The sequence below is a fragment of the Malania oleifera genome, chromosome 1 (genome assembly GCF_029873635.1).
Source record: "Malania oleifera isolate guangnan ecotype guangnan chromosome 1, ASM2987363v1, whole genome shotgun sequence".
NCBI classification, from domain to species: Eukaryota; Viridiplantae; Streptophyta; class Magnoliopsida; order Santalales; family Ximeniaceae; genus Malania; species Malania oleifera.
Genome location: NC_080417.1, coordinates 78256504 through 78270004, shown reverse-complemented (window position 1 = coordinate 78270004; position 13501 = coordinate 78256504). Strand labels below are relative to the sequence as shown.

Here is a 13501-nt window from a genome sequence, read left to right as displayed (position 1 = left end):
TGTAGGATTATTTTTCCGGAGTTAATTTTGTTACCACCTATTTTATTGTGCTTGTTTCCTATTTCTTGTCATTAATTTTGTGCGTGTTAGGTTCATAAATTAAACTTCACGTTGTTTTCATTTCATCACAAAATCTCAAAAGGCCCAAAAAACTGAATCTGGACTACATTTAGTAAATTTTTGTTTTCTTAATTTCTTTTGGAATTACATGAGTTTGGAATTAAAATGTATTTCTCAAGGAGTCGATTTGGCCCTTGGGTTAAATATTACACGACAGAACTCCTATACTTGGAATAACTTCCAAGCTTCTCATTTTTCAAGTGAGCCAATATATACCACTATGAGATGAAATATAAATATTGAATGTGAATATGACAATGAAAATGTGGAAATACGAATATGAAAATATGAATATTGCAATGTGAAATGTGGATACTGAAATATGATTGCGAAAATGTGTATAATGCAATGAGAATTCTACAATGTGAATACTGAAATGTGAATACTGGAAATGTGAAAATTGCCATGTGAATTTTGCAATGTGAATACTGAAATGTGAATACTTGAAATATGAATATTGTAATGAGAATACTTCATGTGAATACTGAAATGAGAATATGAAAATGTGAAAATTGCAATGTCAATGCTGCAATATGAGAACTAAAATGTGAGTGTGAAATGTTAATGATGAAATGTAGAAATGAGAACCCCGAAGGACGATTGTTGATATTGAGCACAGTACCGTTGCTAGTGAGGTGTTAGTGCAACCACACAATCTCATGGAGAGTGTGGTGCTAATAGTCGATTAAGCCAGTGGGAAAGGTAGTTTTGCCCCTTGGGCTCGAATCAGCGTTATATGGCAGGCCAATCATACTAGAGACACAAAGATGGATTTCCTATTTTGATCTAATCAGGTAGGCCAACCGTGGTTAGATCCAGCCTTCGGGCCACACAACCTCGACCATGGGGGGAAGCATGGCTTGGGGAATATCCTCAGGGCAGCCATGAGTTATAGATATGGATGTATTGGTTACCGAGGACACTCATGTGCTAGATGATGAAATGAAATTGAAAGTGAAAAGAAAAAGGGTGAGTTTAATAACATAAATAAATAAGGCGAAATAAAACTCTCCGCTTGAGGGCTTACTGAGTAAGGTGAGTGCCCTTATAAGTATTAGTTGTAGCCGTACCCAAGTTAATTGGGCAAGGTTACAAATTATATCAGAGCAGAGGCAAGCTACTTGTATGGGTGTGTAATCTCCCCTATCCTCAGAAACTTTCGTTGGTAAATATGGGTTGCATGTGAATGGGTTGAAAATGGACTTAAAGCTTATAAAAGCTTGTATTTATATCTATATGATTATGAGAATAATTGGTATATTTTCTCAGATGGTATTATCATAGAAATGAATATATATTATGATATTATGAAACGCATACTACCACATACTGTAAACAATTTATTCCGTCTTACTAAGATGTGTCTCACCCAAATATCTAAATATTTTAGGAAATCGTAACAGGCCAGGAGATAGAGCTCAGAGATAGAGGGGAGCTGATACTCTGATAGATAGGGTGAGTGGTTTAAGCTAGGGATGTGTGAATCCCCTAGAGTTTTGATTGATTTTTGGGAATGTGTTAGATATGTATATATATGTGGGCGTTTAGTATCCTAGGTATTTGTATTCTGTATGGTTTTTAAATAATGAGTTCCGCAATTAAGGATGTTTATATGACTGTTTACCCAGTACCCACTTCAGGTTGGGTTATGTTTTAATGGTATCAGAGTTTCTGACGTGGTCAATGTTTGAGTATTATTGATTTATTATTGAATGAGAAAAAATGGTATGAAAATCAGGGTATCACAATCAATGCTTTGCATTGTTGCGTTTAATTGGAATCTCACAAGCTTGCAACAAGGACTCCAAGTGTGATCACATTGCATGTTGAACAACGTTAAGCATCCATAAATTCTTGTGGTAATCTCATTTTCTATTTGAACCCTTGTTATATCTTACAACCCCTGCTATTACTAAAACCTTAGTGTCAAATTATGCAATTTCATATTTGATAAATGGTAGGCTCGCCAAAGCTTGGGTCATTAACTACCAAAAATTATATTTATACTACTTAACAGTCCCAAGTTTAGTAGAAAGTGGGGAAGTCGTGTGTCGATCCACAGTGACTAAACCGTGTAGTTGTAAACCTTTTCTTAATTAGTTTATTAATGCCTCATGTAAAAGCAAAGTGAAAAAAGGTGGTATTTTTGCAATGAGTGTGTTTCTATCAACTACTGGAAAGCAAGTAAAAGCTAAAGTACCCTACTCCTATAAAGCAATGCTTGGATCTGAATCAGATGCAGGACGTCGTGCCTCTAACTACCTTCAACCAGGTATACATAAGAGTACAAACCTGAGCTTCTTAGGCCAAAGCGGGAGAGGGTCAGTCGAGGGCACGGGGTAGCAAGGGTGCACCAACCGTCCAAAGCACGCTCGATAACCGGAGTATACCCTGTCTTAACAATCAAGTGATCACCTTTATAGATCCGTAGCCAACTACTTTTACCTAAATGAAATTGTAGTAGTGCTTATCCTTATAAATAGCCTTTCATCATAACCAAGCAATAAATCAAAAGTAGTAAATTGAAAGCATGTAAATGAAAGCAATAACGAGAAAGTAAGTAAAAAGATCAAGCCTTTGTATTCGAATTGTCTATCACTAACGACTATCCATACAATTGAATGATCATATAATCTAACAAAGCAAATAAGAATCACTCCCTTTTATTCGAGTCGTCTCTCACAAACGGATGTCCCTGCAATAGAGTGATGACTCTTAATGGTGTTCTTGGCCTATCACTAACCTCAAAGAGGCCAAGGAGGAACCCAGAGCTCATGTTCATAGCAAATATTTATAGGCTCTAGGGTTTACAAGATTTGATTTTTAGTTTAGGAAAGTTTGCAGCAAATCTCGTGCAAAAGATCGTCGCCGTTAACCAAGTCGTTCCCATGCTTCCTTTGTGCGCTCCTTGTTCATGATTCACGAGAAATCAAGAATGCGAATCTTCAGTGTCTTTGACTAAGTCACACTTTAGGGTCTTGCTGGTTGAGTTTATGGTTGAAACTTGTAGAATCTCAATCTTTAGGAAATCTCATGAACTCGACATGGTCTCCCCTCAAGGTCTCTTGGTCGACTACTTGGTCGATGCTCTCGATATTTCTTAACATAAGAGTGATAAGCATCTCGTCTTAGTCGCCCTTGAGGGTCACATGGTCAATCACTTGGTCGGCCCTTGTAGCATTTCAATCTCAGTCTGAACTTCGGAGTCTGCAACAGAAGACTAGGTCACCCCTTGTGTTGCTGGTCGCACCACTTGGTCATGCAAAGACTTCCTTTTATCTAATGATCTGAGGCTTGGGAGTTTGGTTGAACATCCGAAGTTGAGCATTGTGTACTCTAGATACTCCTTTAGCTTCTCGTATGCCTAAATCCTTGGTTTTAACTTGTATTTCCTGCAAAGACCAAAAAACCTTGCATAGCCTTGAATAATGGTAACAATGAGTAAATAAATAATAAAGTAAGGATAAGAAAAGGTAGATGAGGGTATAAAATCATGCATTTCAGGGACTCATCAAAACCCCCAACTTACACTTTGCTAGTCCTCAAGCAAAGAAAAAGCTAATAAAAATCTAAAATCCTATCTACCTCCTCTTTCGTGGAATACACGGTTGCATTTACCGTATGCAACAAGGCTTTAAACCCCTAGGTTAATCCTAGTGGACGAGTTCTAGTCTCGTGAGGGTTTCTAGGGCGATACCCACAAACACTAATTCCAATGAACATTAAATGAAAAAACATGCAACACAGACATATCATTTCACATACAAAATATCACTTCATTATATAGAAGCTTTTTTCTACATAACTTTGCTATACACGCAACTCTAAAGCAAATCACTCATGCAAGTCTCAACATTATACAACCATCAAGAACAGCATTTCCTCAAAGGGATATCTAGTAACTACGATTAAGAGTTAATATAATCATATAAATTCAAGTATAAATAGGTGCAAGCATAAGGCATGTGTAAAGTGCATGACTTGTTACACTCTATATAACCATGAACACCTACAGAATGGTCGGCTTGACTTAGTCTCATTGGTATATCCCAAAAAACACTCAAGAAGATGGGTTCACTCATCATATGTGTGGGGGAGTTTCATAATCAATCATTCTATATATTTTTAGGAACAAATGCTTCTAAAGATATGGAGTGAACTAGTCTGAAAGGAATCCAACCTATTTGGTAGCTGTCGGGTCCTTCACCTTAGCATCTTCTCACCTACTCACCATACCCAACCAAGACCACCCTAGATCAACTTAATCATAAACTAGGCATGAATACAGAAAATGCGTTGGTCAGCTGAAGACTTTTCATACGTGTAGAAGTGTGGTGTTGCATCCCTAGCTTGACCCTTTTACATTCATTTGGAGAAGGTATATATATTTTTTCATTTCATTCTTTTGCATTTGTTTCTCTTTTTCTATCTTCTACTTATTCTTTTCATTTTCTTCCTTTTCATGGTCAGTTAGAACAATCATTACAACTCTTTGTGTCTTCATACCACCAATGGGAATTAAACTCGAACAGGAGTTCATGAACTAAGTCTATCTCTAGGGGTGGCTTAGTCTTCACATATTGAGTAGGCTACAAGACCTAGGTTTCTATCTCCCCACTACATATCACCTCTAGGCTAGCAAGTCAAAAATAGAGACTAGTATTCAAAGAATATCCAGAAAAAGGAATGTTAAATTCCAAGAACTCAAAGTTTGACGTCAACAACTCAAGAAATGAACGATAAGCTCAACAATACCTCATGGGGTGTCATAGTCGCCACGGGTGTTCTCTCAGTGCTCCCAAGGGACCCTAAGTGTTACGAATCTCATGTAAGTGCATTTTCAGCCTTATGAGATAACATGTAAATACAAAAGTTTATATAGTCAGATCAAGACAAATGAACCACTAGTCATCCTACGTAGAGTTACGAATCCTAGATTAGCCATATAATGAGAAACTAAACACAAGTAACCCACTACATTGTCAGTGCGCAAAATAGGGCCATGTTAGTGATGGGCCTAAACATGTAATTTCTAGGTTATATCCAAGTATGTAAAGGGTATATATCAGTGTTGATCATGGCATAAAATAAAAATGTTCACTGAAAAATTTAAATTTTTGTGTCATTTGGTGCTAAAAGGTGCCATGCAGTGTTTATGCTATGTTAACCTACCCCCATCCCCAACTTAGAACTTCAGTGTCCTCATTGAAGTATGGAAATAAAGACATTGGGAATCATAAGAGAATAAAAAAACTGCATGGTGCAATGAAGATCAAATGGTGTACCTGCATCAACACATATAGGCCATAAGTAACATGCATGCAATAATACACTATAGCACAAAAGAATAAACAAAAACACCATGAGATTTGCATTAATGTCAAAGATAGTACAAGATGTATAGATCATTACAAAAGCAGGATTCTCATAAAAAACATGGTGTAGCACATACCAAAAAAATGCATTGCAAAGAAAAGAAAAGAAAAAGAAAGTGTGCCACAAAAGCATAGTACAAAACCTAATAATGAGTTATATGATCCTATAGAAAACCAAACTGTTTTTAGTCAGAGTCGGAGTCAGAATCCAAATCGGATGAAAATATCAGGGGTTTGGTCAATGGGGCGTCACTGTTTCTCTTAGGTACTAAAGCTGGGTATAAGAGAGGGGCGGACGTGATCGACGTGGCTGGAGAACCTGGGGTGGTACCGGCTGGTCAAGCACGGGCTCCGGTAGCCTCGTGCTAGGATCATAAGGCAAAGTTGGGTTAAATGTGTGAAATGTTAGTGGATGTGGAAATGTGACCTCTTGAAGCCCTAGGGTAAGAATTGGGGGTTGTTCAATAGGGGGTGTCACAATAGAAAGCGGCAGACGCAACTGCAAGTCTGTATTTTGTGCCCATGGCATCCCCAGGGATTGTGCTGAACTTCCTGGCCATGGGGCTGAACCCCATCATGATAGTTGCCTTAGCCATATGGGTGGAGCCCTTACCACATCCAAAAATTCTTCCCCTGAAGTCGGCCGACCCATCAACGAGGATCCCCATCTCGGCAGGACCTGAAGTAGTAATCGTTGGGCAGTGGGTTAGGGCGAGGCTTGGGATGATTCCAGAGATGAGTATTGAGATGAAACTTGCCCTAAGGCAGGTGGAGAAGACATTGTTGAGGAAGTTCAATGAAGCAGAGTCTTGTAGAAGGGGGTGGTTATCAGAGCTAAACCAAGGAATTGGATGGTTATTGTAGGCAACCAAGAGGCAATGATGGTGGGAGTTGAAGAGTCGAGTGCGAAATAGGATTTTAAATGAAGTTTGACCATCTCGACCAGGTTGCATTAGCTCTTGTGCTGGGTGCGCTTGGTCACACCATCAAACTTAAACAAGAAAGCAAACTATCTTGACCAAGTCGTGCACCAACTTAGCACTAGTCGAAAACATGGTCAATCCTCGTAGTATTTTCAAATCTCAGCAAAGTTTAGGGACTAGACTAGGTTGCCCATGTGCGTATTGGTTGCCCCCTTTGTTGCACCCCCATTTTTTTTTCTAACGCTTACTCTAAAGACCCTAAACCCTAATTACCCTAAAATGTACAATCTAAGGACTCAAAAAGGAAATAAAAAATTCTTAGGTTGCCTCCTGGAAGCACTAAGTTTACCGTCCACAATTAGACGCATTAATGCTCACATCGAACTCAACCTAGTTCGAAGTTATAATTATCCTCCTCTCTTTCCTTATCACCCCCTTTCTTGCACACCCCCAACTTTTCCTCCAGATTGTAGTCCAAATCATAAATTGCAGAAGGTTGCTCATAAGGGTTCTCCAAGTTAGAGGTGGGGAGGCTTTTTGGGCTAAAGTGTACCATCCAAAGGGTCCCTCCATAGAATTGAAGGATCCCCTTCTCCAACATTTTTATCGATTGAGTTAGTGTCCACAACTTGGATGACTTTAAGTGGGTGTTAGGAAGCTCTAAATATGTTTAGCCGTAATTGCCTATGGCCCAGGGAGATGTCCATAATCCTTGCTTTGCACTGAATGTTGGCATTAGCCGTGGATAAGAATGGTCGCCCTAAAAATACAGGGATTAGATTTGTGGAAGGCTCCAAATATAATATAATGAAATCAAATGGGTAATGGAATTCTTCCACGTTGACCACTACATCCTCTACCACACCCCAGGGCTTCTTTCTAGATCGATTAGAAAGATACAATGTGACCAGGGTGAGCTTCTGCTCTGCTAGGTTAAGTTTTGGGTAAGTCAAGTACGAGAGGATGTTCACGCTCGACCCTAAAACTAATAGAGCCCCCTCAATGGTTTAATCACCAATTACAAATGAAATAGTGGGTGAGACGGGTTCATTTAATTTTGGAATGAGATGCTATAATATTATTAATATCATGTGCTCAGCCTACTTTCCTAATCCATCCATTTGCATCCTTGACTCATGCTCTTGTGTGTATAAGTCCTTTAGGAACTTAGTGAAAGAAGATGTTTGCTAGATATCATCTAAGAGAGGCTTGTTGATCTTTAATTGTTTGAATATGTCTCAGATGGACTCATTGGAAGCCTCCTTCCTAAACAATGAGCTTGTATGAGTTACTATAGGGGATGATACTGGAGAGACAGGGAAATCCTTATGAGGGGCGTAGTGAGGGTTGGTCTCTTTAGTATCAATTTTGGGGATCTAAGGATTCTCCATCACACTGGAGGAGGAAGTGGTGCACATTTCAACTTTTAGTTTGATTCCTTCTTCCTCCTCTTCCTCTTCCTTGCTCAACTGCTTCTTAACACTTTCATTCACCATCCTACTACTTGGAATAGCGATCACCTCCTGGGCCTGCTCATTATATGACGAGGTACTAGCATCCGATTCACATTCGACCCGGTATTGTCCCTTGTGGTTCACTAAGGGCTGACTCAGAAACTTACCCTCGTCTCTCTGGCTCAAGGTAGTAGCTAGTTGCCCTATGGTGGTTTCTAACTTTGCAATATATTAGGAGTGAGAGTGAAGGAGTTGCTAATCTATTTGACGGTCAACCTCGATGTCCTTTAAGGCTTTCAGCTCTGTCTCCTAGAAAGAATCGTATTTGGCTTGAGGAAGAGGTGGCTGCTGAAATGATGAAGATCTAAGGGCAAATGTGGGATGATTCTGAGAGTAATTGCAAGGGCGAGGGGGTTGAGCATCTGGGGCTTATGGAGGTCTTGTGATTGTAAACCTGGAGCTTGCTGCCTTCAGAAGAATTTGGGATGTTGTCTCCACCTAGGGTGTTATGTATTAGAGTAGCTGTAATTTGACAGCCTATCGTACCAATTACGGGTGGGGTTAACTTCTTCCTGCACAAGCTCAAGCTGGGATGGCGCATGTGGGAAATTGTGATATGAATGGTAAGGGTCTGAACATATTGCACACACTTTTGCATAAGTCTTATTTTTCTATTGTTACCTTTAGGACAAGCACTGATCTAGCTTTTTAGATATGATGTGCAGAGTGGGTATGAGGTCATGGTCTAAAGTTAACTCGTAAACTCCCATAGGTTTGGAAGTGGATGGGTTAGGGGGTCTACGAGAAGTAACAATGTGTTGTTGCAAATTCTCAGCTAGGTTCTAAAAGAGAACCTAGACCCCATTCTTGTGCTTGGTGAGGAAAGTACCTTCGCATGATGCATTAACTGTTGACCTATCTCTCTCCATTAATCCTTCATAAAAGGTCTGCACCAATTTCCACTTAGAGACCTAATCATGTGGACATTTACAGAGTAGATCCCTAAATCGCTCCCAGGTCTCAAAGAAAAGTTTCCCAACCATCTGTGAAAAACTCGTGAAGGCTTTCTGAAGCTGGTTAGTCTTCTCAATCGGGAAGTACTTCTTTAGGAATTCGTGTTGCTTGGTGGCCCAGTTGGCCACTGAGTTTGGTACTAAGGACGTCAGCCAGTATTTGGCTTTATCCTTTAGAGAGAATGGAAAGAGTCTAAGACGGAGAGCATCATCACTAAAATTAGGTATACGGATGGTGGAACAAATTTCCAAGAATTCATCTAGATGTTGATAAGGATTTTCTATAGAATTCCCATGAAAGGTGGGCAGCATTGAGATGATGGAAGTATTTATCTCAAATTGCACCACCTGTACATCCGAGAACCGAATGCAAGATGGAGAGGTGTATACATTAGGTACAAAGTAGTCCTTATGAGGCCAAAGGGGTTGCTCTCCCACCACAGGTAGGCAAGGAGCTCGGGGTTCTGGGATTTGTTCAGCAGGAATTGGTGGGTTTTGTTTGACTATGGCTTTTGGCCCAAACAACTCAACTATCTCTGGATTACAAGTAGGTTTCCTAAAGGCATTACGAGATTTTTCAATCTCGAGATTTATGGGAACTATCTCGGGCTTCAAAGAACACAAACAAAACATACACACTTTAAGCATTAAGATTCAAAACTTCAATATATAAATAGGAAAATAAAAGCAAAAATAAAACATATACAAACAAAACAATAATATACTAAGAGAGAAATTGGCCAACAACCTTACCCTAGTCCTCAGCAACGGCACCAAAATTTGGTATGCTTGCCAAGGTTTGGGTCCTCAATTACCAAAAATTATATTTATACTACCTAACAATCCCAAGTTCAGTAGAAAGTGGCGAAGTCGGGTGTCGATCTACAGAGACTAAATCATGCACTTGTAAACCTTTTCTCAATTAGTTTATTAATGCCTCGTGATAAAGAAAAGTGAAAAAAGTGGTATTTTTGCAATGAGTGTGTTTCTATCAACAAATGGAAAGCAAGTAAAAGCTAAAGTACCATACTCCTACAAAGCGATGCTTGGATATGAATCAGACGCTGGACGCCGTGCCTCTAACTACGTTCAACCAGGTGTACATAAGAGTAGTAACTTGAGCTTCTCAAGCCAAAGTGGAAGAGGGTCAGTCGAGGGCACAAGGTAGCAAGGGTGCACTAACTGTCTGGAGCACAATTGGGAGCCAGAGTATACCCTGTCTCAACGATCAAGCGATCACCTCCGTGGATCCGTAGCCAACTACTTCTACTTGACTGAAACTGTAATAGTTCTTATCCTTATAGACAACCTTTCATCATAACCAATCAATAAATAAAAAATAATAAATTGAAAGCATGTAAATGAAAAAAGTAAAGAGAAAGCAAGTAAAAAGATCAAGCCTTTGTTTTCGAATCGTCCGTCACTAACGATTGTCCATACAGCTGAATGATCATCTAATCTAAGAAAGCAAATAAAAATCACTCCTTGTTATTCGAGTCGTCTCTCACTAATGGTTGTCCCTGCAATAGAGTGATGGCTCTCAATGGTGTTCTAGGTCTATCACTAACCTAAAATAGGCGAAAGAGGAACCTAGAACTCATGTTTGTATCAAATATTTATAGGCTTTAGGGTTTACCAGATTTGATTTTCATTTTAGGAAAGTTTGCAACAAATCTCACGCAAAAGATCATCGCCATTGACCAAGTTGCTCCCATGCTTCCCTTGTGCGCACCCTGGTTGAGACTCGCGGGAAATCAAGAATTCAAATCTTCAGTGTCTTCAACTAAGTTGCACTTCAGGGTCTTGCTGGTTGGGTTGATGGTTGAGACTTGCAGAATCTCGATTTTCAAAAAATCTCGGGAACTTGACATGGTCGCCCCTCAAGGTCTCTTGGTCAACCACTTGGTCAATGCTCTCAGTATTTCTTGACTCAGGAGAGTTCAGCATCTCACCTTAGTCTCCCTTGAGGGTCACATGGTCTATCACTTAGTTGACCCTTGCAGCATTTCGATCTTAGTCTGAACTTCAAAGTCTGCAATTGAAGACTAGGTCACCCCTTGTGTTGCTAGTCGTACCACTTGATCGAGCAAAGACTTCCTTTTCTATGATGATTTGAGGCTTTGGAGGTTTGGTTAAACATTTTACTTTGAGATTTTTGTACTCCAAATACTCCTTTAGCTTCTCGTATACCTAACTCCTTGGTTTTAACCTGTATTTCCTAAAAGGACCAACAAACCTTGCATAGCTTCGAACAATGATAATAATGGGTAAATAAATAATAAAATAAGGATAAACAAAGGTAGATGAGGGTCTAAAATCATGCATTTTTAGGACTCATCAATAAACCCTTTGCTTGAAATTTTGAAATTCCAAACTTGAATAGCATATGTGAATCTTTAGACTTCCAATATTACTGCTTGCTAATCTAAATCAATTGTGGAATACTGCTGTGCTAAACATAGAACTTATTTCTCGAAACATTGAAATAACATCTTTACTGTAATTTCAACTTGCTTCCTTTGTGAAATAACCAATTGGGACTTGTTTTAGAACAACATCATACACCCTTTCAAAATTCCCACAACATGTGAAATGTTTTATGATTTATGGTGTTTATGAAAGTTAATTAAATTCTTAATTTAATGTTCTTTGAGTGTATGTGCTTGTGAGGGTTGAATCATAGGATATAGGTAAGCCTACCCCGTCCTACTTCATCTTGGTATCAGAACTTAGATCGAATTAGGCGAACCCTCCAAGTCCCATTTCCTTAGCTTGCAAGATTTTAGTTTTAGATTGAAATGGCCGCATGATTTTTCCTAGAACAGCCCGCCTATATTCTAAATTTTGGATATTTGGAACCTAGTTCGGTTAGGTTTACATTTGACCCTACTTTGTGTTGTTGGCCTTATAAGGCTTAACATCCTATTTTGATGCTAACAAACAAGTGAAACTTAACATATTTGGTTGAGTAATGATATTTCAGGACTCACAAGGATCAAGCATGTAAATGCAAGATCAAGGATCAATTGCAAGCTTATACTTCAAAGAAGGATGATATATGAAGCTTAAAGTATGAAGATGATATTTTCAAGTTTGAAAAATATGAGAGAAAGCTTAAAAGAATATCAAACCTTGAAGAAAAACAAGAGGCAAAAGAAAGCAAAGCAAGAGAGTTCAAAGAAAAGGCAAACATGAAGACTCAAGCGCCAAGAATGTTCAAAGTCATAGAAGTCTTTATGTAAGTGCTTCAAATTTTAAATATCTTTTGAAATAATTTTGAAACTCTTTTAGGGTTGAATATGGACTTAGAGACTAGATTTTTAAAACCCTAGAAAATGTTTTGGACAAGTTACATTTAAGTCTTTCAAATAACAAAAGAGTTTAAAAATAAAAAATGGAAGTTTTTTAGAAAATGGACTGGTCAGCCGACTGACCAGAACACACTAATATTGGCCAGCCGACTAACAAAACACCAGAATGAATAACTACCGAGCCGACTGACAGTTTGAACTAAAATTAGTTAGCTGACTGACAAGCCCTGCCAATTGACAATTTTGAATGTGGTTGAGTCAGCCGACTGACGATTTATGTGAATTTGTTTTTTGATAGACAAAATGCTATTAGTCACTTGTCCAGCCGGCCGACCCAGTGAAAATTATTTACCCAGTCGCCTGTCCAGCCAACTGACTCTACGAGAATTTGAATTTTTGAACTTAATGGAAAATTTCTAAAAATTAGTTTTTCAAAGGTAAGCGTTTTAAAAACTTGGGGGACACTCCAAGCAAAGTGAGGAATAAGGAAACTCTTCTTAAAACCTCTATAAATACATGGTTTTACAAATCAAATTATACCAAGAGCCAAGGAATTGAAAAATCTGCTGAAAGCTATCTTGCAAACCAGCTGTTCTCTCTTGCTCAAATCTTTGCCCAGCTGATATTGCTGAATTTCTCAAAGAGCTGATCTTCCAAATCTATTCCTATTGCTAATCCTCACCTAAGAAGAATATTTGTGAATTCTATACTTGAGCTTCAATTCTATTTCATCGTGATATTTAAATTCTTGAAGTACATAATGATGAATTTGTACTAATCTGCTCTATTTGAAAGTGTTCTTGTACGCAGTGTTTACTTCATATTTTTTGTAGTTCTTGGACGATTCAAGGTGAAATTAGGATAGCTTCCCAAGGGGGGGGGGAGGTGAATTGGAATTTTAAAATTATTTCAATTTTAATTCTTTATTTTTATATCAACAATCACAACAAGTAAATATAAAAACACTTCAACCACAACCAATCAAAAACTTAATCTTTGTCTTAATAGCCCTGTAATGAATTGTAAAGCACGCTGAATTTATGTAAGCCCTGTGTTTATTCCAAACTCACAATTTTTCTTTGTGTTTAGTTTTTAAACAAACTTTCAGATTAATAAGTTTAGGTTGATTAACCAATGTAGTCCCTTTCGATTTTCACAATCAATGCTGATCAAGTCAAAAACAAATTATCCTCCAGCCTATTTAACAACTATACACTTAGAATTAACAATTAAAAAACATACACGTAGGTTGTAAGTGTTGCTGAAAAAGTAAAGAGTAAGGAAGAAGAGAGACACAAGATTTTA

General features: G+C 38.4%; 1 non-coding gene across 1 annotated transcript; it reads left to right on the top strand.

Moving 5' to 3' along the window:
* The first annotated feature begins 8841 nt into the window (after positions 1 to 8841).
* On the top strand, positions 8842 to 8947 carry LOC131147342 (small nucleolar RNA R71). Its single transcript, XR_009134731.1, has one exon. It is a non-coding gene; the product is annotated as a small nucleolar RNA R71 (small nucleolar RNA).
* Positions 8948 to 13501: the final 4554 nt, after the last annotated feature.